At 42.5% G+C, this 25,964-nt stretch overlaps 1 protein-coding gene across 6 annotated transcripts in view; it reads left to right on the top strand.

The window, feature by feature from the left end:
• The first annotated feature begins 18,442 nt into the window (after positions 1 to 18,442).
• PKNOX2 (PBX/knotted 1 homeobox 2) overlaps positions 18,443 to 25,964 on the top strand; it is a 271,522-nt gene continuing 264,000 nt past the window's right edge. For 4 of the 6 annotated variants that reach the window (XM_087939000.1, XM_087938998.1, XM_087938996.1 and 1 more), the window contains exon 1: positions 18,443 to 18,528. The gene's annotated coding sequence lies outside the window, so the exon portion shown is untranslated. Of the gene's footprint in view, positions 18,529 to 19,863; positions 20,194 to 25,964 lie in introns of those variants that run through there. The other 2 variants (XM_087938995.1, XM_087938999.1) reach the window with 2 other exon arrangements.

Genomic DNA, 25,964 nt, shown 5'->3' with positions numbered 1-25,964 from the left:
CAAGGATATAATTTAAACAGGGATAAAAAAAAAATTACCACAACCTAGTAACTAAAACCACTAAAAATGCAAAGTTTATAGTCCATCTGTCTTTTTGCTTCAGGGAGCCAGTATTAAATTTATTGCTAAATAAAACAAATAAGCTTCACAAAAGTTGGTGTTGAAATCTGCATACTCCTAAGAGAATTAGCAGAACTCTCTTGTTATGATGGCTGATTCTCAATTTGCATCTTTAAAGAGTTGTGACCACATCCAGGTTCCTGAATGGTCTTATGGCTTTGGAGTACTGCTTGATTACCTTTTGAACAGGTGCTGTATGTGAGCAGGATTCTGCAATAAGGCCTGGGGGTAATGGTAAGAGAACAAGAATCAGTAAGGATGAAATATTGTCCCAGCCAAAATTGAATGACATTTACCTTTGGGAAATAATCACGTTTATATCACTATTGTACATATATACAGTATTAGAAAGCCTGCAGCTGATAAACAGGCTTTTTTTGTACCATTTAGCATGTGTAATTCAACCTCCGTTCCCTTTTGCACTGTAGAAGTTCTAGGCTTGCCAGTTTTTCCTGGCGTAGTGAGTATGTGAATATAGCTTAATATAGCTTAATTTTAAAGAAAAAATCTATCTATCTACTTCCTTCAGTTAATGGCAGCTTGCTTTCTCTGTCTTCTTCTTTCAGCACTCTGCTACTGCTTATGGCAGGGGTGGGCAATTAATTTTTCTAAGGGGCCACGTGAGAAATGGGCTGTTGGCGAGAGCTGAACCAATAGAGCTGTGAAGGTGCATAGGCTTAGGGTATGCCAGGCATGCAACACAACTGCATTGTTTTTATTTTGAAGATGACTGCTATTTCAATCAGAATAGAGCTGGAAGGGACCTTGGAGGACTTCTAGTCTAGCCCAATCCCCTGCTCAAGCAGGAGACCCTATGCCATTTCAGATGGCTGGCTGTCTAGTCTTTTCTTTAAAAAAGTGATGAAGTACCATCTACTTCTGAAGGCAAGCCTGTACCACTGATTTTTAGTGTTTTTAGTGTTAGGAAATTTCTCCTTAGTTCTTGGTTGCTTCTCTCCTTGATTAGTTTCCATCCACTGTTTCTTGTCTTGCCTTCTGATGCTTTGGAAAATAAGTTGATCCCCTCTTCTTTGTGGCAGCCCCTCAAATACTGGACTACTGCTATCATGTCACTCCCTAATCCTTTTCTCTAGACGGTTCCTGCAACCATTCTTCCTATGTTTTTGTCCCCAGGCCATTCGTCATCTTAATCTTCTTCCAAAGTCTCAACATCTTTTTCTAATGTGGTAACCAAAAACTAGATGCAGTATTCCAGGTGTGGTCTTACCAAGGCTTTATAAAGTGGTACTAATAGTTCACATGCTTTTGATTCTATGCCTCTGTTTATACAACCAAGGATTGTACTTGCTTTTTTGGCTGCTGCCATACACTGTTGGCTCATGTTTAAGTGATCACCACTAGGACTCCAAAGTCCCTCTCACAGTTACTGTTTTTAAGCCAGATTTTGCCTAATCTGTACTTGTACCTTTGGTTTTTCCTGCCTAGGTGAAAAAACTTGCTTTTCTCCACATACACACACACACACACACACACACACACACACACACACACAAACTGGGGGAAAACAGCAGTCACCTTCAAAATAAAAGCAATGCAGTTGTGTTGTCTACATGATGTACTCATTTACGTTTGATTTCTAATTTCCGATTGACTTCACACAAGCCAAACATAACAGCAAAAAGGCCAGATGTGACCCAGAAGTGTAAAATGCCCAGGTCTGGTCTATGGACTTTTAAAAGTAAGAATATCTTTGATCCCAGCAAAACCAACAATGCCCTTCATCGAAGTTCTCCATATTATGGAGTGGTCCAAGGACCACCAAATATATGTGCCTATAAATAAGGGCAACTGCATACAAACCAGCATCATTGATTTTCTATCATCTCTCGCTTTTTAATTATAGTCTGAACATATGCTTAGGTGTAGATTATAGCTATATATTTAACACATATTGCCTCTATAAGGCAACTGGACTTTCTTAGTTTTTCCCCTTGAAAACTTTTCACTTCTCATCTCAGCAGCTTCTTCTGTTCTTGGATGAGAAGTGAAATGTTTTCAAGAAAAAAAACCAATAAAGTTTTTGGTTTTTGAACAGCACTTTTGAGACAATGTCTATGGAGATTTTCAGTCATCCAGGTCATGGTTGTCCCAAAGGTGCTTTTTCAAGAAGCCACTGGAATTTCTTGTTTTTCTTTGAAGACATTTTACTTTTCATCCAAGAAGCTTCTTCAACTCTGACTGGAGGGTGGAGAATGGAAGGATTTGTATTCCTTGCAAACAGCAGACAAAAGAATGCAAATGACCAGCTGTCTGTAAGAAATATAAGTTCATTCCCCATTTTTTTAAAAAAAGGATTTTTGTTTGTTGGTTTGTTTGTTGTAACATTTCAGGACTGTAGAAGCTCCATTATATCATGCAGTGTTAGTAAGGACTCTGACCTTCCTTAAAAATCTCCTTTCTTTGAAAGGTCATGGCATTTAAGGGGTTAATATCAGCTAGCTGCAGTGGTGCTGGCTTTATAGCCTTCAGTAAGCAGTAATAGTAACAAACTTTAGTAGTAGTAGTAGTAGTAGTAGTAGTAGTAGTAGTAATTGTGATAGTACTATAGTAATAGTAGTAAATACACATCAATTCAAGGTAAAGGTTCCCCTCGCATATACGTGCTAGTCATTTCCAGGCTCTAGGGGTGGTGCTCATCTCCGTTACAAAGCCAAAGAGCCAGCGCTGTCCAAAGACGTCTCCGTGGTCATGTGGCCAGCATGACTAAACACCGAAGGCGCATGTAACACTGTCACCTTCCCACCAAAGTGGTCCCTATTTTTCTACTTGCATTTTTACATGCTTTTGAACTGCTAGGTTGGCAGAAGCTGGGACAAGTAATGGAAGCTCACTCCGTTACACTAGGGATTTGAACCACCGAACTGCTGACCTTTCTGATCGACAATCTCAGCCACTGAGCTACCACGTCCTTTTACACATCACTTATAGTGGTGTTAATAATCAAGTAGCATCGATTCATCAGCCACAATGGTGCCTCCCTGCCCAAAGTTATAGGAGGTAGGAACAACCTAGGAGACAATTGGAGAAAACACACTGCTCTATTTTTCCTATGTTCCCACAAGTTAAAAGACAAAAGATTTACTTCTGAAGGAACGACAGCCAATAATTTATGGCAGTTCCTGAGATTTATGTTGATATGGATGCCGATTCTCTGAGCCGGTAAGAACAGGTTCTGTTTCTTTGGAATGAAATATGAGAGGCTTTTGGCATTTTGTGATAAACAATTTATTTACCGCATTTGCGGGATTCAGGTGGAATGTTGTGTGTGTTGGTTTTAAGATTCCAGGAATGGCTGGCTGTCCTATGAAATTTCCGAGGAGACGCTCTTGCACCCTTGGTGCAAAAATGTTTTGTCTTTTTACCCCATCTTTCAAGTCATTCCATCTCATGACCAAAAATCCCTAATCTCAAACCACATTGATAACAAACAACAGCGGTTTGATTGGGAAGGAACAAAAATCATTGGCATGCCAACACCTGCCACACACGTGAATTTATTGAAGCCTGGTATTCTCCCAAAGGAGCAATTAGCAAGCATATGGATTTAGATTCAGCATATGAATCAGTAAGAAACCAGACCATTGAATGACCAATCAACAAGAGAACCAATCAGCCGCTCAGAATTTAAATATAGCTCCAAACGAATAACCAATCACATGGCCAACTGACCACACTGGCACACAAGCTAAAGAAAGGAATAGGACAAGAAAATCTTGCTGATGATGTTCCCTAGCCTGATCAAGAAACATTCAGAAACTAAACTGCAACAAGCTTGGAGAGCAAACCTTCTCCAAAATCACCCAATCTCAGCCTGAAACCATTGGAATAAGAAGCGTATTCAGTACAGATACTCCTTGACTTAAAAACCTTCGTTTAGTGACCATTCAAATTTATAGAGGACTGAAAAAGTGATTTATAGCCAGTCCTCGCATTTACATCCAATGCAGTATCCTACAGTCACACAATCAAAATTTGGGTGCTTTGCAATTGGCATGTATTAATAACAGTTGTAGCATCCTGGGGTTATGTGATTGCCACCTGCAACCTTCCCAACCAACTTTATTTATTTATTTATTTATTTTTGTCAATTGCTTACAAGATAATTGATATAAGTAAAAACATAGTTATGAATACATGGATATATATAAGAAAAATAAAAGAAACAATAGGACAGGGATGGTAGGCATGTTGGTGCGCTTATGCATGCCCCCCACATACTTCTTAGGAAAGGGGTGAAGTCAATAGTAGAAAGTCTAAGGTTAAAGTTTTTGGGGTTTGGGGAAGAAACCACAGAGTCAGGTAGAGTATTCCTGACATTGACCACTCTGTTGCTGAAGTCGTATTTCCTGCAATTGGTGCGATTAACCTTGAGTTTGTATCTATTGTTTGCTCTTGTGTTGTTATGGTTGAAACTGAAGTATTCATTGACTGGTAGGACATTGCAATGTATGATTTTATATATTATACTTAAATCGGACCAAAGGCTAGTTCTAGGGTTTCTAGGTCTAGAATTTCAAGTCTGGTGGCATAAGGTATTCTGCAATGAGTAGAGGAGTGGAGAACTCTTCTTGTGAAATATTTTCTGGACTTTCTCAACTATGTTAATATCAGATACATAATGTGGGTTCCAGAATGATGAGCTGTATTCGAGTATTGGTCTAGCAAATGTTTTGTATGCTCTAGTTAGTAGTGTGATATTATCAGAGAAAAAGCTATGTAAGATTAGGTTAACAACTCTTAACGCCTTTTTGGCTATGTAGTTATAGTGGACTCTAGCACTTAGATCATTTGAGATGAGTACTCCAAGGTCCTTGACAAAGTTTGGATCCTCAGCAAGATCTTGACTATTCAGCCTGTATTTTATTTTCTGATTTTTTTTGCCAATATGTAGGACAGAGCATTTATTTGTTGAGATTTGAAGTTGCCATTTGTTTGACCATTCTGATACATAGTCAAGGTCTTTTTGAAGGGTAGCAGTATTGTCTGTGGTGTTGATTAGCTTTACATCATCAGCAAAGAGAACACAGTTGCTCTTGATATGATCACAGAGGTCATTTATGTAGAGAATGAAAAGAGTTGGTCCTAGAACACTGCCCTGAGGGACACCACAGGTACAGAATTTGATACGACACTCCCAATTTTGACCATTTGTTGTCTGACAGAAATGCTTCTATCCAGTTATGCAGGTGTCCAGAGATACCATAACATTTTAGTTTTAGGAGTAGTTTGTCGTGTACCACTGAATCAAAGGCTTTACAGAAGTATATGTATTTTGCGTCTATCGCTTTGCCCTGATCGAGTTGTGTAGTCCATATGTTTTTGCAGTGTAAGAATTGCAGGTTACATGATAGTTTTTTCCTGAAACCAAATTGTTTATTAGAGAGTAGGTTGTTTGTTTCTAAGTAGAGGATGATGGATTGGTTAATAATTGATTCCATGACTTTCCAGGTGTTGCAGCATAAAGAGTTTGGTCTGTAGTTTTCAACTAGGCTGGGGTCTCCCTTTTTGAAGATGGGGATGACCGTGGCTTGTGACCATAGTTTTGGCAAGGAGCTGGTCCTGAAAGATTATGCTTAGAGGTTCTGCTATGGCAGTGGATAGCTTTTTAAAGAAGTAGGCACATATTCTGTTCGGTCCAATAGATACAAATGGTTTAAGATTGCATAGTGCTTTTTCAACATAGTCTTCTGTAAAATCGATATGTATTAGATCATTGTAGTTGTCTGTGGTTCGACTAGGAAATACTGGGCATGGATCCATTGCTGTTTACAAATACTGAGCCAAAGAATGTGTTAAAGGGGTTGGATTTAATAGTGTTGTCGTTACAGTCTTTACCATTAGGTCCTTTCAGGGGTGGGATGGACCTTGAGTTTTTTAGTTTGTTGCTTACAAAATTATAGAAAGTGTGGGTGGAATTGGTGCATAGAAGGTTTTCTTCTTGTTTAATGTGATAATTGGTGCATTCAATTTTTATCCGGTGGCATAAATTTTTGTATCAGCTTTTGAAGTTGGCAACGTGACCAGATTTGTTTTTCCAGTGATTTCTTTTTGGATTGAAGATTCCTTATTGTTATGGGTAATTTGTTTTTTCTGGTTTTGGGAGTTGTTAATGGTACATATAGTTTGATGACTCTTTTGACTTCAAGTAAAAATATCTTGTAATGATCTTCTACAGTATTGCATCCAGAGAATAGAAATTGCCAATCAAGGGATGAGAGATCGTTATTTATAAGATCATAGTTCCCTTTTTTGAAGTTATGATTGGGGTTTCTGTTGTTGTGATGATTTTTGTGTGGATGTATGTTGAGACAAAAGTCAATCAAGTTGTGGTCACCATTGGAAAAGGGTTCTTTAATTTGTATTCCATAAATTGAATTCAAACTATTGCAGAAGATGAGATCGAGGCAGTTGTTAAGTCTAGTGTTGTTGGTTTCTAGTTGTTCTAGTCTCAGATTTGTTACTGCTTTGTAGAAGGTTGCATGTGTAGGTTCAGTTGTACATTTGTTAAGGGTCCAGTTAATATGAGGTAGATTGAAGTCACCGAGAAGGATAAAAGCGTGTGGGCAGGATGCTGCCCATGTTAGTAGTGTATTTAGCTTGTTTGCATGTTCAATGTCATAATCAGGGGCTCTGTAACATAGTAAGAACCGAAATGTGATATTTAAGGACAGTTCACAGATGATGGCCTCAGGAATAGCAAGCTCCTGGGTAACTTGGATGTTTTTTAGAGGTAGGGAATTTTTTATAGAAGATAGCAACACTACCTCCTCTATGGATTTCACGATTTGATTGGTAAACATGATAGTCTCTTACTGTGGTAATGGAATCAGGGAGAGATGCATTGAGCCATGTTTCACAGACAAATACAATGTCGAATTTAGCCGTAAATTTAATAAGAGGAGAAATTCAGGTATTTTATTTACAAGGCTTCTTGCATTGAGTAGCTTGCATTTAAGGCCAATTGTGGTTGGAATAGAGATAGGTAGGGGCATGCGTGTCTAATTTTGAGTGATGTTGGATTGGATGGGGTGGGGTTGGATGCGAAGTTGCGGTTTGTGTGACTTTCTTTTGATGCAATCAGCTCTGTAGTCAATGTATAGGTCCTTTTCTCCATTGTCTAGATGGTTTTTGAGTTGTGCGTGGAGTTCACAGGAGCAGATTCTCTGCAGTATGGATAAGTCTGGTCTTGAGCAAAGTTTTTTGTGGTTGGGATTGGTTTTTGCAATGGCGTTTATTATATGAATGAATATGCGTTTGCTGGACTCACTTTTGCATACAACTCTACAAAATCTTGGGGCCACAGAGCTGTCATTGTATTTGCACCCAGGGCCATCTCTGGTTATTTCAATGATATCTTCAGGAGAGATGTTTGTTGTATTTGAGTTGCTTATGATATCACGAACTTTGGTGATGTCGTCTGATTCGTTGGTGTCTTTGAGATCAAATAAGATAGCATTTGGACGTTTCTGTTCACATTCCATGGTGTCTCTGATGAGTAAGGAGATGTCATATTTGTGGAATTATTTGAAGGGATAGTAATTATTTGTGGCTGTGGTTTGGTGGTTATTTTTGGTTGTAGTTGTGATTGTAGTTGAGGTAGTGGTTGTGGTTGTTGTGGGATTTGATTTTGAGCTGATAGGTACTTACATATCTGTGCTGTATTTTTTTTTCCAAGAGAGATTAGGCTTCCTTGTATAGTTGTTTCAAAACGTGTTGCTAAGCGTTCTGTTGAGTGAATGAGTGATTCTATGCTTTCAATGCTGTCAGTTTGTTTAGCTTAGGAGAACATGATGGACATAGATAAAAGAATGTATCTGAATTTTTAACCATATCCGACAAGCAAAGTCAATGAAGGAAACTACATTCTCTGAATACCTGCCCAATTCACTTTACAACAGCAGTAATTCATTTAACAACCAATGGCAAAAGAGGTGGTAAAATGGGGCATGGCTCACTTCATCACCACCTTGCTTAGCAGCAGAAATTCTGGTCCCAATTGTAGTTGTAAGTCAAGAACTACCTATATTGTTTTTGTATTGGCTTGAGATTTTCCAGCTTCACGGAAACTAGAAATTTGGGGGACATCAATAATGTTCCTGCCTTTTTTTGTGTAAATGTATATTTTTTAAAAATTTTTTGCCTATGTGCTGTCTCTCTCATTCAGCAGATTCATAAAATAGTAATCAGGTTCACTTTTGACCGCCCCATAAATGGATTCATTGCCCAGAAGTGAGCAATGTGATACTCTTCTTATATTTTAGGATGATATTGTACATCATCAATCAATCCCTGGCACTGGGCCTTCAGGCTGGGGCTGATGGAATAGAAGACTGCTTATCTCCTAAGCCCTACGAGATTTTTTTTTCAAGTTACTGCATCATTTGGTTTAAAGGTTGGGGAAAAGACCATTCTTTTTTATCGATATAAATATATTCATTTGTATTGAATACAACTTCATTTAGATAAAGCATTCTTCCTCTTCCAAATACCAAATGTGTACTTCCACAACAATAAATTTAAAACTGTGTGCTTTTGAAAGTAGATTGTTCAATAATGTATTCCTTTTCCATCTTATGCATATTTAACAAGCTTTTTCTGTTTATGTACACATAAACCTGTAAGCATTAATTTCCCACTGCAACCTGACATAGTTCTGTTAGAGAAATTGCACACTAACAACAATATAATCTTATAAAGAGAATTTAATTATTTATCTCAAAAAAGTAGTGAAATTACTTCGCAATCAAACTCAGTGCATTTTTCTGCAAGTTGTTTTCTCCCCTAAGCTTGTTATGTAAAAGTGTAAATGTTATGAATTATCTGGGCTATTTCACTTGTATAGTGTTTATTATTTTAACAAACTTGGAATGAACTTTTTTTTCTTGTCACTATTGTAACAGTTATTAAAAACATCCTTTAGAGTAAATTATTAGCACATTGAAATTATGCTGTTTGCCAAATTATCTTCTTCACAGTGTGTAATCGAAGTAGTTATTTTTTCGTGGAGGGGAAGAAGAAATACTGATTGAATATAGAGAATCTGATCCATACATACAAAGTCAAGGAAGTGCCTGAATACAGGTAGTCCTCAACTTACAACAGTACATTTAGTGACCATTCAAAGTTACAACAGCACTGAAAAAACTGACTTATGATCATTTTTCACTCTTATGACTGTTGCAGCATCCCCACACAATTTATATTCAGATTCTTGATAACTGGTTCCTATTTATGACATCTGCCGTGTCCTGTGGGGTCACCTGACTCCCTTTTGAGACCTTCTGACAAGCAAAGTTAATGTGGAAGCCAGATTCACTTAACAATTGTGTTACTAACTTAATACCTGCAGGGAGTCACTTAACAATGGGGCAAAACTCACTTAAGAAATATCTCGCTTTGCAACAGACATTTGAGGCTCAATTGTGGTAAAAAGTTAAGGACTACCTGTATATTTCGAGAAAGGATGGGCATACTAATCAATTTTGCTTGTGCTCAATTCTTATTGTTTGGCTACTGAATTTTGCTTTGGTCTCATTGGAACATCAGCTTCCGGATATAGATTTAATTTTCCCCAAAGTCTTACTCAAACCTGCTTGCAAGCAGTGGTGGTATTCAGCAGGTTCTGACCAGCTCTGGAGAACCAGTAGCGGAAATTCTGAGTAGTTCAGAGAACCTCTGACTGAAGACTTTACAGTATCCTTCCCCTGCCACACCCACCAAGCCACGCCCACAGAACCAGTAGTAAAAAAAATTGAATCCCACCCACTGCCTGCAAGTATATGGTGTACCATTTCCCTGTGCATAGTTTTCCTAATATGAGGATTTTTATTCATATTTTGCTGTAATAGAAGAATGTTCTTTTCCTAAAATCTAGCAATTTTAATCAAGAGTAAGGAAAAGTTAAAAGTTATGGAGAATAAAAATAGAATGTCTACGTGTAAGTAAAAAGAAAGGAAAGGATCTAGCAGCATAAATCTTTGGCATTCAGATCAGAGGTGGTATTCTGCAGGTTCTGACCAGTTCTGGAGAACTGGTAGCGGAAATTTTGAGTAGTTTGGAGAAACGGCATATATCACCTCCGACTGGAGATTTTACAGTTTCCTTCCCCTGCCACTCCCACCAAGCCACACCCACAGAACTGGTAGTAAAACAAAATTGAATCCCACCACTGACACAGACTCATTAATAATGGGGGATATTAATGTTTACTTTACTACAACATTCTTTACTACAAAATTCATATTCATGCATTCAAAAGTTGAATGCCTACGTAATTGGTTGATGGACTTCAGCTTCTTATCAAGTGGTCATTTCTACTATGTTTTCTTTTATATGTTGAAAGAGGACTGCTTTTTTCTAGGCTGTCTGGTCTTTTGGTTAAATTGTAACTTTAGTGTTAACTTCATATTATTTATAGAATTTATTCATATTATAATTTAAGCAGGCATTTAAGAGTACATAATATAATATTATGTATATTTCATTGAGCTTTTCCCATGTTTTCAACTCCCCATCTTAATTTATGTACTCTATATTTTAAACCTTATGGTTATTCTCATACGCTGTGTTATAGCAGTATATGTATTATGATATATCACCACATTACATTATTACTCATGTATTATATTTTTATGACAGAGTTGTACTTTGTTATTCAAGGGTTACTACAATAAAGCTGTTTTGATTCTGATTTTTATTCGGATGCTGACTTCTACAGAAGATGCTGCAGTCAATCAACAATATCTCAGGTAGAACTAGGAAAGCTTTGTGATTAAAATCCAGAAAGTATGGATCAGAAAAGATATTGTTTTATGGCCAGAGGTTATTATTCTTTTTTATTTCCAGAACTGGGGGTTGTTTAGGTAGTGATATTGTAGGAACTTGTATTTTCAGGGTTTGGGGAAGCAATTGGATGAAAATTCATGCATTGAATCTGCCAGAATTCTAAACACCTGTTTTGGGAGTTACTGTGTTAAAAAAAGACAGAGAATATTTTGACATTGTGCTGTGATCTTGTGGAGGGAAGAGAAGAGAAGTGTCCTAGTGGGGCCAGAACTGCATGTAGATCATGAGAAATGGCTTGTCCACCTCTGATACAAGAAACCTACTTATCAGAAAGCATCATCTCTTGTTTCGGAAAATAAGTTCAGAAAGAGGAAATGGAATGGAGACTCTCCATGTTCTATCAATCGATCGCTGTGGGCTGAAGGAACAAATTTATATCTTCAGAAAGACAGTCAAGTTCAATGAATAATTGTGTTGTCTTGTCATGTGGGGGAGACATGCAGAAATATTTAAATGATTTCTTTTGTCACGACTTTGCCTCTTGCTTTCATTTCTCTTCTAAGAATAATATGCAAACATTCCCGTTGACCTAGATATGAAGATATAAATTTTATCTTTTGCCTTAGTTATTTCTCCTACTCCAATTATACTACTACCTTCCTTTCTCTTCCCTTCCTGGAACTAAATCTAGCTGAAAAGCAACTTAGCAATGAAGGCAATTTTTATAGTTTTTTGTCTCCCGTTGCTCTTGTAGAATAATAATGAGCGTGTGAAGACCATCCTGTTTTTTTTGATTTACAAGCCACTCTGAGATCTCTACTGTAGGTGGAGCCCAGAACAGGAAAGGAAAATTATAAATCATTAGTCCCTTCAAAATCTCCAAAGGCCATTCTGACAGGGAGGGAGAACCCAGAGTTGCTCCGAGTGATTCCTCCAACAATGTTTGTCACACTGACATGCTGTGCAGATAGCAATCTGGCTGTGTCTTGCAAAGAAATCTTCTCCATCTGTCTCATTGTCTGAATAACATCCCTTTGATTTATAGCACGGTGCTTTGGTGCAATAGCAAGGAGACTATGTCAGAGCTTAGGGACTGCAGTGTCAGGACTCAGTGACCTGTTTCTTCACAGTTCTCAGGAAAAGATAAAAAACCTTGTTAGCTTCCAACTAGCATCCTTCCTAGCCTGCCTCTCTCTATTCAATCTACCCTATCCATGTGCACCAAATCGGTTCTAGGGGAACGCTGATTTGCTTTACAATTGCAGTGCAGTCAGTCTGCGGAGAGTCTCAGTCATCCAGGCCACAGTTGTCTCAGGGGTGCTTCTTCAAAAAGCAGCTGGAGTGGGGGGGGGGGAGGGTTTCCCTTGAGGAAGAAGAAAAAAACATTTCACTTCTCATCCAAGAAGCTTCATCAGTTGTGATGGTGGAGGCAATGGATCAAAATAAAAACATTCACCATCACAGCTGAAGAAGCTTCTTGGATGAGAAGCAAAACTTCTTCCTCAAGGGAAAAAAAAATTCAGTTCAGTTGCCTTTTGGAAAATCACCTTTGAGACAACGGCATTGTTCGTTTAAAAACAACCATGTTCATTTTATGACCACCACGTTTATTTAACTACCGCCCACAAAAAAAATGTTGTAAAATTGGATCAGTCATTAAGAGAGTTGCAATATAGACCGTATTGGTCATTCTCCATTACAGTCTTATGTTAAGGACTTAATGTTTCCTTTAAAAATTAGATGAAATGTTCCCCCATTCCTAGTACCAACTTTGTAAAATATACATATAAATCTATTTGGCAAGAAAATATGTTCACATATATACATTTAAATGCAGTATCTGCAATCTCCCCCCCCCCGCCCCCAGAATGCAGCAATATTTGGATTCGGAGTGGAAGCAATTTATGAATGAACTCCAGCAAAGATGGTGCAGGATGGAAATATTCCAAGTCACTAATTCCTACCTGGGAACAAATTCCTTGAACTCAGCACAGCCTGCTTCTGAGTAGAACTGTGCACAATTGCACAGTAAAACAATTCAATTTATTAATGACCTGCTCTTGAGAACCACCATCTAAAAGAACTCTCTGTTGGATGGTTAGCTTATTTCTAAACCCATTATATCTTTTATTTGCCGGGCCTCCAACTGAGACCCACTCTATTACTGTCAGTAATTCTCACACGTAATCTGATGCCCGAAGGCACGGCCTCCCAAGTTTTAAAAGATTGGTCGATATCATTATTGCAGTTGCCCAGAAAAATGTCGTGACACTCCAGAGCTATCATTGACAGCAGGCTCCCATAAAGCTGATTTAGGGCTCAATTCTTCAAACAACACCCATCCGGAGACAGTGGAAAACACACATTTGCACACACATAGAGAAAGGAAGCAAGCAAACAAAAAATAGCTGAAGTTCAGACTGCCCTTTGTAAAGTACAGCTTCTCAACAAAAACTTTTACTTTCAATGGCTTCTTCAACCAATTCTGCTCAGTGAATTCATTTTCTTGCTGAATCTTTCAGCTATACAGCTATACAATGACTTACACCAGGGGTGTCAAACTCGGTTTCATTGAGGGCCATATCAGGTAGGTGGGCCCAGCTCAATGTCACTCCTGTCAGCGGCACCTTTGGTGGCCCGAGTGCTCTGCCAAAGAAGACAGGCTCCCGAGCTCCGTTTTTGGCTGCCATGGCCTCCTGCAACCCTCTGCCACCGAAAACGGAGTTCAGGAGGGCTGAGCAGGGATGGCCCTCTCAAGCTCCATTTTTGCTTGCAGAAGATTGTAGGAGGCTGTGGAAGCCAAAAATGGAGGTCAGGAGCCTGTTTTCGCTGCCAGAAACACCTCAGGCCAATCCTTCGCTGTTTCCAGGGCAGTGTTCTGACCCAAACCTTGTTCCAAGGAAACAAACACAAAACAGAGGTAACAGCAAAACCTTTTAATGATTCTTTACGAATTCTGTTCCTTCATGGTTAAAAGGCTGTTTCAAACTAATTGTCTCTGATAAGAACGAACCTTGCCAAGGTTGTGCAAGGCTGCCAAGAACCCTAGATAAAGTTACTAAGAAATATTTCAAACCCAAAGAGTCTCCAAACACAAACCAAGATATTCCCAACATCCACAAGGCTTGAGTGTGAAAACTTCTTTGCTTCCTGCAAAGAACTCCAGTTTCTCAGCTGGCTTTTACCTCTTAAGGGAGAGGCCATTACCTTGTAGCCTTACTCCCAAGTCGCCCGGGCTGCTGCAGCTGCTCTTTCCCTTTGAGTATCCCTGCACGCACGCGCACTGGGCACGGGCTCCTCAGGGGCCTCTTCATCACTGCTGCCAGCCTCCAAAGGCAGCATTTCACTCCCGATGGTCCTGGCCCCATCCCTGCATCACACACAGGCCCCTCATCTGAGTCCTCGCTCTCTGAGACCTCAGCCATCCTCACCTGATGCCAGTAAACCACAACAGGTGGCCCCGCAGGCTAGATCTAAGTACCCCATGGGCCAGATCCGGCCCTCGGGCCTTGAGTTTGACACCCCTGACCTGGTGTATATCCCATCTCCCCTAGTGTGTTCTGGCACTATTATCTCATGTACTCTAAGCACTTGAAAAAACTGGGCATAATTTTGAGCAAGGTTGCATAGAGTGGAAAGGGATTTCTAGATGCTACATCCTGTAAAGATCAAACTCATGCATTTTTTCTGAGTACATTTAGAAATTCTATCTCTATCTGTAGAGTATAGATTAGATAGAGATCTTGCATTACTCAGGATCAAAAGAAATGGTGCATGCCTCTTCAATTTGTGCATGATGATGGAGGAACAGCAAAAATGGAGGTGCAATACTGTTCATGCTGTGCTGTGTAACTTGAGACCCAATTCTTGGAAACAGTTGGGGACACATATTTAAAAAAAGGATTAATCTAAAGCACCTGTCATTTGAAATGGTCTTCAATCCATGAACAAATCTGACTTTAGCAGCCTTGTATGATTATTCCTACATGAAATATATTTTGTTCCTTTAAAAAAAACCCTAGATTTTGAAGAGAAGGTGCCTAGTCTATGCAGAAATCTATTAATTTGTAAAAATTATTATAACCATGGCAAGAACTATTGTAAATGGTTGATGCAAGCATATAGTGCAGCATAATGGGTTGCTAATGTACAAAAATGAAAATAAGAGTGCAAGAGAAAGGAAAACTACATCTCTCACACAAACTAATCAAAGCTACTTTAACAAATGTATTCCTATGCTAAGCAATTCAGTTGTTCACATTTAAATTGGGTTATTTTAACATTATGAATACCCTCAGAATTAATCATGCAAACTAGCATAGGCAGCCCAAATGTCTAAATATTTCTCTAATCAAAACTCCTGGCAATAAAATGCTGTCCAAATGTATAGGGTGTGTTCTGCTTATACAGTTGATTGGCAGAAAGCTGAGTTTCAAGCCACCAGGAAACATAATGACTTATCTCACATTAATTCTGGAATAAGGGCCATCAGTGTGGATAGTAAGTGTTCCCATCTTAATTTCCTGCTCTGGGAAAGCAACAGCTGCAGAGCCTGAATTGTAGGGTCAGGTATCCAAATCTCACCTTCCAGCCCAGTGATCTTATCTCTGATCTAGGAGCGAAGAATTCAGGTCACCTTATGACCCACCTATGGAATCTTGTCCGGGAGCCATAACCTTACAGCTGAATAACCTAACCTGGAAAGTCTTAAAACAGTGGTTTTTGAACATTGAAGACAGCAGATATAAGGAAGAGCAGGAATTAATCGGGGGTGGGGGGGTAGGTTACATAGCTTCATGGATATTAGAGATCTCAAATGGATCCCCCAACCTCAAATAGTATCCTTTTCAATAGGGCTTTGCAGGATTTTCAGAAGGGGAGGGAGGGAAGGAGGGAGGGGCAGGGCAGGAAGTATGGCAGCAAGGGGGGTGGTGAGGAAGGAAGGAAAGGAGGAGGAAATGGTAAGGAGGGAGTGGGAAAAAGGAAAGGGAAGAATGGCAGCAAGGGGGGATGGGAAGGAAAGCAGTAAGAAGTGGGAGGGACAGAGGAAGATAAAAACCAGCCACTTTTCCTTGTAGTTCCGGAGTAACTTGTCTTTCCTTCAGTTGCAGGAGCGCTCTCCTTGGTCCTGATCCCCTTTTCTCTTTCAGGTTCTTCTACAACAATTAGATTGATTTTCTCTTTTTGTGATTCTTTGGGATTACTAGCTTTTACAAAATATATCACTGTAACTCAAGCCATAGTTCTGTGTTTCTGCCACCTACCATGCCAAGAAATCTTGCTGTGTTTTTGGTTTCCTATTTGCAGCATGTGATATCTGGGGATGAGGCCCCCACGAGAAAAGGTCAACAATGTTACGCTCTCGGCCAAGTCTGCGGAGAGCTGCCAAAACTCCTGGAAATAGCCAAAATAGAAACAACTTCTGGATTCTTGGCCCTCAAACAATTGCTTGTCTCTCTCTCCCCCGCTCCTTCTGTTATCTTTTTCTGCCTTCCTCTTCTTTCGGCATTTTTTTTTATTCAAATCTTAAATTGAGCCATATGGTGCTACTGCTATTTAAATGGAACAGAAATTTGCCAAAGAGCCTCATGGTAAGTAAAGACCTATTGATATGAATTCATATTAGCTGTATCAAGAAATAAACTCCCACTTTCCTAAGTGTACAAAGGGCTATGTTGGCATGTCATCCCCATGCTAAGAACTCCAGTTTAAAATATATTTCTTCAAACAGCCAGCCAGCTGTTTAAATTGGATTTGGCATTTTTATCCACCTATTGAGGCCTAATCCCTGGGATAGGCAGGTGTTGGTGTTTGATGGTGTTAAAAGTATTGACTCAGGATGTAAGCTATTCCAAATAAAGCTGCCTTTTGCAATTGACCGATGGTGACTTTGTCGATGCCATCAGTGGTGTTCAGGTGGTGTGCCAGTTGTTTTGGTATTATCTTTGCTTTCTTTTGCCACATCCCTTCTACTTCTATTTGCAGATGTTTGAATTTTGTGATTTTCTCCAGTTCTTTTTGCAATGATACCTTCAATATTGTTAAACAACACCTTCCCATCTCAGGTCCTTAGGAAAAACACTAAAGATGGCCAGAAATGGCAAAACCAGCCTAAACATCTGACTGACTGGGAAACCAGCCATAACAAATTTATATGCTGCCCAGTTCCCCTGGACATTTTACTTGAATAACCCACTCCTCCACCTCCTCTTCCTCTTCCTCCTCCTCCTCCCCCTCCAATCCTGACTTGGAAAGCTGCTGCTCTATTTTTGATCTGAAAACATTTTCAATCAAATGGTGGCCTTCCCCTTTTTGTACAAATAGTTCTGCTTTATTTTAATTATGGTTTTAAAAATATGAATGAACATTTAAGAAGCCCCAGTGGGATGATTTTGCAATACAAGCACTTTTTGAAATTATGGGACTGTAATTATATACAACAGAAAGGAATATTTCTGTGTTTATTTATCCATCCATCCAATCTGAATGGGTGACCTTCTCATAAAAAAGTGACCCTGGGCAGCGTACAATAAAAAATAAAAACTTTCCAACTTGTTCAATTAGTTTGAAACAAATCAGGGATCCCATTTCCAATTACATGATGCTGAGGACGCTGCAATGGTTGTTAAATGCAATGACTGGTTGTAAGTAATTTTTTTTCAGTGCCACTGCAATTTCAGATGATCGGTAAATGAATCAAACTACCACAATAAATTGACGCTTTGAAACCCACAATTTCTAGGTGTGGTGTGCGAACACAAACTATTAGGAGTTATCAACCACACCTTTGGATTGAAGGCACTGTGGTTTATCCACTCTAGTTTTATACCATACCTGGTTTCTCCACCTGAATTGAAGAAAAGTATAGAAATAAATTAGGAAAAAACCTATGATCGCCACACACACTTTCAATTGCTTGAGAGTTCATTTCCAGCGTTTGGTACATTTCTTCTTAACACCTGCAAAACAAACAAATGATCACACAGCAGCCACAGGGGGAGGTTTTCCTCACCCATAAGTGAACCCATGGCTGGCTGGGAGTTGAAGTCCACACGTGTTAAAAGTTGTCCAAGTTTTGGCAGAGGCCGATTTAGAGCAGGGGTCCCCATACTTGGCAATTTTAAGACTTGTGGACTTCAACTCCCAGAATTCCCTAGCCAGCATGCTCTATTCCAGAGGTCTCCAAACTTGGCAACTTTAAGACTTGTGGCTGGAGAATTCTGGGAGTTGAAGTCCACAAGTCTTAAAGTTGCCAAATCTGGAGACCTCTGGAATAGAGCATCGCAAGCAGTTTCTCGCCCGGCCTCTTGTCTGGGCCCGCAACCCCCGGCCCGGTTCCCGACGCGTCCGCAGCGGCGGTTAAGCAGAGCGAGTCCGCTAGGGGGAGACAGGCCAAGGACCGGAGGGGCGGGGGGTTCGTGCGCGCGCGCGCACGCGTCGGGGGCGGCTCCAGCACTCGGGGCTGGCCTGGGGGCGGTGCGCGGGCGGCAGGAGGGGGCGGGGCCGCGGAGGGCGGGGCCGGCTTGACGCGCGGCAGGGCCAGGCAGTGAGTATAGGCTGCGCTGTCAGGCCGGTGTCAGTCTGATGAAGATTGGCATGCAGGTAAGCTGTCATTCAGAGAAGCCGAGTTGCGGCGCGTCGCAGCCTCGCAGGGGCGGGCAAAGCGGGCTGGCGCTCGCAGCGGCAACAACCAGCCGCTCCTGCTGCTCCTCCAGCAGCCGCGAAGGGCTCAGCGGGCACCGGCCGCCAGCGAGCTTTGCATCGGGGGTGGGAGGGAGGGAGGGAGGCGAGCGGGGCTCGTTCTTCGGGGTTGCCGCCGCTGGGTCCGGTCCCTCCGGCCTCGCTCGCTCGGAACTTTGGTTGCGCTTTACAGCCTGGGAGCGGAGGGAAGCGGGGCGCCGCCGGCGGACGGGGCGAAAGAGGCGTCGAGCGGGCGGGCGAAGCTCGTCTGGGATTTCGGCGGGCTTTTTTGGTGCGGGGGGATGCCGGGGAAGGCGGGCAGGAAAGCCCCGCGGGCGGCGGCACGAGGCGAGCGGCTGGGCTGGCAGCCAAGGGGACCCGGCCGGCCGGGAGGAAGCGCCGGGCCGGCGAGTGGGTCCACTTGCTTTGGGGTGGGGGCGGATGGCGAAGAGGGCGGGGGAGAGAGCGGGGCTCGTTGAGGGAGTTTGTGAGGCGGAAGGCGAAGTTGCGGGGAGCCGGCGGGCTCCGCTCAAGTCGGCCAGGAGCCCCCGCGCGCGAGTCCCGGCTTCGGGGCTTTGCAGGGGAAGAGTCGGTGGCGGCTCCGGGGGCCTGGGAGAAGTGGGCAGCCGCCGACGCGGCTTGGGAGCGGGCTGGCAGAGCCGGGTTGGAAGGGCGGCGGAGGGGCGAGGCTGCCGCGGGCGACTCCGGAGCGCCGAGCCGGACAAGCGCTTCGTCGCCGGCCGGGGACGGGGATTCGGCGGAAGGCGGGCAGGCGCGGGAAGGGGCGGCTTCCGAGGGGCCTGGCGGGCAGCAGTTGCCGTTAAAGCCGGGCGAGGCGATCCTTCGTCCTCCTGGCGGTGGCGGCGGCGGCGGCGGCCTGGCGAAGGCGAGCCGCCCGCGGGGAAGGCGGCGGCGGCGGCGGCGAGGACGGAGCGGGACTCGGAGTGGCTTCTCCCGGACGGAGGAGCCGCGCAGTCTTGCCGGGGCTGCCGAGGACCAGGCGGAGGGGAGGCGAAGCGGTCGCGGCGGGCGCTTTGTCGGCCGGAGCGGAGCAGCCGGACTGGGTCTTGGGGCCCGCCTCCTCCCGCCGCAAGTTCAACCGGCCGCCGCTTCTTTTGCGGGCAGACAAAGGGAGGCGCGTGGCTGTCCCCGCGGGCTCCGGGGGAGGAGGAGGAGGGGGGGGGCGTCTCTCTCCCGCCGTCGCCCCGCCGCTGGGGTCGCCTCTTTTGGGCTTTCCCCGCCGCGGCGTTTTCGGCCGGCTCGCAAATGACCGGCTTCCCAACTGGCCTTTGCCGAGAGCGGGCGGCGATCTTGCCGGCTCGGAAGCGAGCGAGGCCGGCGCGGTGTACTTCGCCAGGAAAGCCGCTCGCGGGCCACGGACAAGCCAGCCTTTCCCTGCCCGCTCCGAGGGACCCGCGGACAGCCGGCGCGGCTTCCCGAAATGCAGGCGGAAGAGAGGCGAGCCGAAGCGGCGCTCCCGGCCGCCTTTTTGCCCGCCTTCCAGAAAGGGCTGAGGTGGCTTCTCTAGCGAGGCTTCTCCGCCGTTAGAAAACCGTCCGCTTCTTATCCGGGGACGCGTCTTTCCGGGTAAACGAGGGCGGTTGGGGTCCCTTTGGGCAGCTGGAGGCTTGGCTCCCGGATCGGTGGCTGCGGCGATACGGATAATATTTCCCGGGATCGTTGATTTGGGGGGCTTATGAAACACCCTCCCGAGTGTAAACTTATCAAGCAAAGCCTCTTGGTTCGGGGTTATGTTTTTAGATAGGCAGGCTCTTCGTTGGGTCGGTTCAGACAGAGAGCGGAGAGAGTCGGTTCAGCTCGCTCGCTCGCTCTCCCTCTCTTCTTCTCTCTTTCACTCTCTTCCTCCTCTCCCTATTCTCCTTTTTCTCTTTCTCTCCTCCTTTCTCTCCTCCCTTTCCCTTTCCTTCTCCCCCCCTTCTCTATCTCCCTCCCTCCTCCTCCTTCCTCTTCTTCCTCTTCTTCTTCCTCTCTCTTTTCTTCTCTCTCTCTCTCTGTTTCTCACCGTCGGCGGCGGCTTCAGTCGCGCCTTTAGTTGTCCTTCCGCGGGGCCCGAAAGCCGCGCGCGATCTACTCCGAAGCCCCTTCGCCCTTGGGAGGGCAGTAGCGTAGCCACAGATTGCATGTATGGATTTGCGGTAAGTTAGTGAAGAGAAGGAGAGGAAAAGATGGTGTGGGGTGCTGATTCCCAACGGGACTGAGCAGAAAAAACCCAACAATCTGGGTTTTAATAAAACAAAAGCGAGCCCGTATTCCACCACATTTCCTTGTTTTCCCCTTGGAAAAGTACCTTGTCTTGATTGATGGAAAATGGCTATCTGCCCCACAGACCTGCTGGACTCTGAGCTGGTAATCTAAGCAGTCTTGGGTGGATTTGAAAGGGATTTGAAGTGCACAAGGGGAAAAAAGCCAAGTGAAGTTCTAAGGAAAGGTCGCAGTGCCCCAATGCACAAAAAGAACCCCTCTCCTCACCGCATTTCCTCATTTGCACTATATTTATAAAGAAGGAGAAAACTTTTCCTGGAAGTCAACGAATGAAAGCTGTGTGCACTATGATGGGTAGCCTAACTCTTGTGTTTATTTAGATGGGTGAGTTCTTTTTCCCTTCCCCCTTCCCTTCCCTTCTTGCCCTTCCCTCTCTTCTCCCCTCCCTTTCCCTTTCCTTTCCTTTCCAATTTGGGCTTTTGTAATACTTCTCTCTCACTTTTAATCCTGCCTTCCTCCACAGATCTCAGACTTGTTTATAGCAGCCCTTGGAGATAGGTTAGCACCAAGGGAGCAGCAAGGCCCCTGCTCAAAGCAGATTTCCTGGCTGAGAGGAAATCTGCACAAGAGTTTCTAAATCTCAGCAACTCCATGGCTACGTTACCCTGCCCTTGCGTGCCAAGATTCAAATGGACTTCCAGTGAAAATAACAGAGGAAGATGATCTGATCTTGGAGTTTGCTTGGGGCGGTGATCCTACAGAATCTGTCCTCTGTGCAACAAATGTTCAGGATGCAAAATATTTTCAAACAAACCTCTTGAAATGTTGCTTTTCTTTAGAAGACGTAGCTGTTGTCTTTTTCCTTCCCAAACAGTTGTGTTCACAGAGCAGCTGAAACCGAGCCCATTAAAGGCTTTACAGCTGCACTCATGCAGCATATTAAGCTTGGTTAGTTTGACACTTTGTTAGAGTTTGGGGTGAATCTTTGCTTTGATTCACTGGATTCTACAAATAAAGAAAAAAATGGGTAAAATTAGTAAACAACTTAGAGGTGTGAACATGGCTGCTGACTTTGCATATCATGATTTAGCCTCTGTAATAAGTCACAATGGATCCTAGTTGATGGATTGATCTGTCACATTATTTACCATGCTTCATCTTAGCATGGAATTGGTAGGTAGGTCTTCAAATATCAGATTTTCAGTGAACTGCCAGAGTATATATTCCATACAGAGAAATCATGACCTACTTTCTACTCCCCAACCTATTTTTACAGCACAAGGTATTTGCATTTTAGAAACAGAGTAATAAATTCTTCGGCACTGAGGAAGAAAGACAATCACTGGTGTGGAATTCATAGAAAATGCTTATGGATAGCAATAGTTTTAACACCATGTATAAGAGAACTACTTGCCCATGAAGTCAAATCTTGGCCAAAGAAACATTTTGGAACTAAAACTATACCCATTTGTATTTCCCAGCATCTATTATTATGCCTGTTGCCTCTGATCTTGAAGGTTTCATGTTATTGTTATTGGTTCCTTGAATCAGTCCTAACTCCTGGTGACTTTTTTGACAATTGCTCACCAGTGCTTCTTCCTAGTGTTGAGAGGGAATGATTGGTCCAAGGTCGCCCAGCTGGTTTTGTGCTTGAAGCAGGATTAGAACTCACAGTCCCCTAGTTTCTGGCCTCATGCTTAACCACTAGACCAAATAGGCTCTCTTGATGCTGGAGGTAACTTACAGAAATTGACTGTAATCACCATTGGGAGTCTTATCCTCTGTGAGCGGTTTAAACACTTTTAAGCCATCAAAATTTCCTGAGTACAAAGCTATTCCTCAACCATACCCATTCAGTAGATTTCACCTTGTCTTCTCTCTAGTGGTGGTACCTTCATCCTTTCTTTGATTTAGGACACTGAAACCCCTTGTTGTATTATAGAGAGAAAGAAGCACAGGTATAAAAGGCACTGCTCGTATGAAAGTTGTTGTGATTTTAAAAATAATTAAATATAGGGGTCCAACATGAGCGATAAACCAGGCAGAGTTGACTAGTTAATGTTGCCTAAGGCAAAACATTGGGAAACATAGCTTTCTGTCCTGTTGGTTCACCTTTAGTGGATTGAATAACATCATAAGATTTATGGGCCTATAAATTACCAAGCAGCAAAGCTGCGAAAAAGGAATAATGTGGTACTGTATGCTGTGCAAGAGAATATCAGGAGTTCAAACAAAGGGCGAAAAGAAAGGAAACAAGGATGGTTAGGAGACCAGAAATAAAGTCCTAGGAGAGACTGAAAGAGTTGAGTATGTTTACCCTTTAGAAACAATGTCAAAAGAGAGGAATATAATAGCACTGTAGCCTATCTGCAATATAGAGGAAGGGAGTTATTTGTAAGTTGCCAAGAAAATTGTAGGGACTCATTTCCGCAGGCACCAGGAGTTAGTATCAACCCAGAGGTTTGGAGTACAGAGTAATGATCTCGTTCCAAGAAGGCGGGTTACAGTTAAATGAGGGAAATGGTAGGAATAGTTTGACATTAGGACCAATTCTCAAAGAAGGTGATGATGAATCCTTCAGTGAGTTGTTCCAGCAGAAGTCCATCCATCCATCCAATTTCTATGGCTGTCCAACTCACGTATGTGACCAGACAGTCAGTTGGCTTCTTGTATGGATGAAGAGGTTGGGATCTTCCAGTGGTTGGTCCTGCTCCTGGTCACTCATAGTTAATTGCAAGTAGGAAAAGGCCCTTAGACTGGTGGAAGCATATCTTCTCATAAAGAAAGGTCCAAGAAGACAAGATTCTGGAGTTGCTTTTCCTATGAACCATCTTAAACCTCTATTCTGGAATCAGTTTCCAGAAGTAAATCTTCTAAACTAGTCATTTAAACCAAGTGTTTTCAGTATGTTGGCCTATATAAAATGAATAGCCTTGTTTCAGAGCTAGATTATCCAAGTTACAATTTCTGGTTCAAGGAATTTACTTCTGGAAGCCATTTGAAGTCGCATGGCCCAAAATAAGGTTTGGTATTTTAGAATAATTCTGTTTCAGGAGGTTCAAACATTCTATACTCCTAGTAACTTCTTTCAATATGGTTTTAAAGTAAGAAATTAGAGGGCAAGACTTGGTTTAATGTCCCCTCCTCATTTTTTCATGAAAAATCCTTAATAATTTGTTCAGCTCTTCGGTTAAGACAGAAAGATGAAGACTAAAGGATCAAATTTCTTGACATAATTTATCACCTGTAATTTTGTATTCCAGTTTATTTAGCAAAATGTAATGTGCTTGTTAATTATTTCACCTGGGAGAAATGCCTCCCGAGTCCCTTTCTCCCCACCCTGCAAAGAATAGCATTTCAGTTTGTTCCATAGTAATTGCAGATTTTTGGCTTGCAAACAATCTTCATCCTTTTTCAGAATGTAATTACCCAGGTATGTAGTAGATGTCTGAAGAAACATTTCAGGAGAGAAAGTTTTCATGGAAACTTGGGGAGTGGCTCACACATAGATTTATTTCACAGGTTTAGACAATAAAACCCAATTTATAAATAGTTTAATAAAAAATGCAGTGGCATTAACATAATTACTGAGGTTGCAAGTTTAGCTTTAGCAGAGCTGGCTCGGAAAGTGTGGTGGAGAAAAGTTGTGTGTGTGTGTTGTTTGGATTGCAACAGAGCTGGCTTTCTTTGGTTTCTGGTTACACGAACCTTCCATGAAGGACCTTTACGCAAAGATCTGTCTCACTGAATGCACATCCCTCCATGTAACCCTAAACCAAGCAGGATATTTTAAAACTGAAGCAGTGAAGATTAGATTAGGTCTCCTTCAAACCTCTCTCTTCTCTTCTGTTATTATTTTTGGCTGGAATGTGGAGGAAGGCAGCTGTCTCTCACAAGGGTCAGAATGTCAGTTTGCGTTTCAAGAATGGGTGGGATTCCTCCCTCCTCCCTTGTTTTTCTTTCGTCTTTTCTACAAGTCCCTTGGAAAACCAGGACGGGATGTTGAGTTGAGTTGAGAGAAGACCTTGAGTTGAGAGAAGACCTCTGCACAACACATTATGATGGGCAGGAGAGTTGATCGCCAATTGCAAAAAATGTAATCCACAATTGCCTGTAATAAAGTCATGTCCGAATTCCTCATATTGTCATTTTAGTTTGCATTGTCTGAAGTGTTGAATAAACAGAAAGCCGGGAGATAAATAATAAACAAAATAAAGCATGATAAATGTTGCATGTGTTCATGAAGGCACAGGAAGTTGAGATTTACTCAAGGGGTATATGGAGATTCTCGATCATCCAGGTCACGGTTGTCCCAAGCGTGCTTTTTTCAAAAGGCAATGTTTTTCCAAAAACAAAATCCAGTTGCCTTTTAAAAAAAGCATCTTTGAGGCATACTCAAGAAATATGGATTTGTTCAACCTCCAAAGTCTCTATTCCTCATCCTCTTAGTCCCTCACTTTTTTTGAATGGGGAGGATCTGTTCACTTAAATCTAATTAAAAGGACCTCTGGTGTCATCCATCTTCACAAAGCCAAACTGGTTGGGCAAGGAGGACCCAGACTTTGTTCCCATGATCTGTGGCTATTTATCAGCCTCCCTACAATACAGATAATAGGTGTAATATTAGAGTTACCAGTGTCTTCTCCTCAATCACCTTATAGTTCTTTGCTCTACATCTTGTTCAGTGCAGGAGGCTCTGAAGTGAAGTAGCAAGTGGAGCTTGTTGGTTCACTGCACTTTTATCCTAGGCATTGGCAGGTTAAATACCTCTATAGGGCTGAGGTCTCTGTGTAGTCAGGTAGCCTAAGAAAGCAGGGTTTCTGATCACATGCACCATGCTGCTTGCTTTTAAGGGCATCTGAATAGACCTCCCTCCCAGCCTCCACACGGGGAAGTCATAGACAGAAGTTTCTCACAGAGCAGCTCTATGGAGCCGCTCCTGTTCAGTGAAAGTGTACAAATAAAGTTGGACAACTATTGTCAGGGATGTCTTCGCTTGGATCCGTCTACTCAGCAGGGGTTGAGATTCATTTGTGTTGTGATGTTGTTCCTTTTCTGAAGCAGATTGCACATGACTGCAGAATTAGTACTCCTCATTTGAGAGCTGAGATAATGATCCCCAAACAGATTGTATG

This window comes from Pseudonaja textilis, chromosome 9 (genome assembly GCF_049901715.1).
Source record: "Pseudonaja textilis isolate UNSWEBS1 chromosome 9, rPseTex1.2, whole genome shotgun sequence".
NCBI lineage: Eukaryota > Metazoa > Chordata > Lepidosauria > Squamata > Elapidae > Pseudonaja > Pseudonaja textilis.
This window is presented reverse-complemented; position numbering and strand designations above follow the sequence as displayed.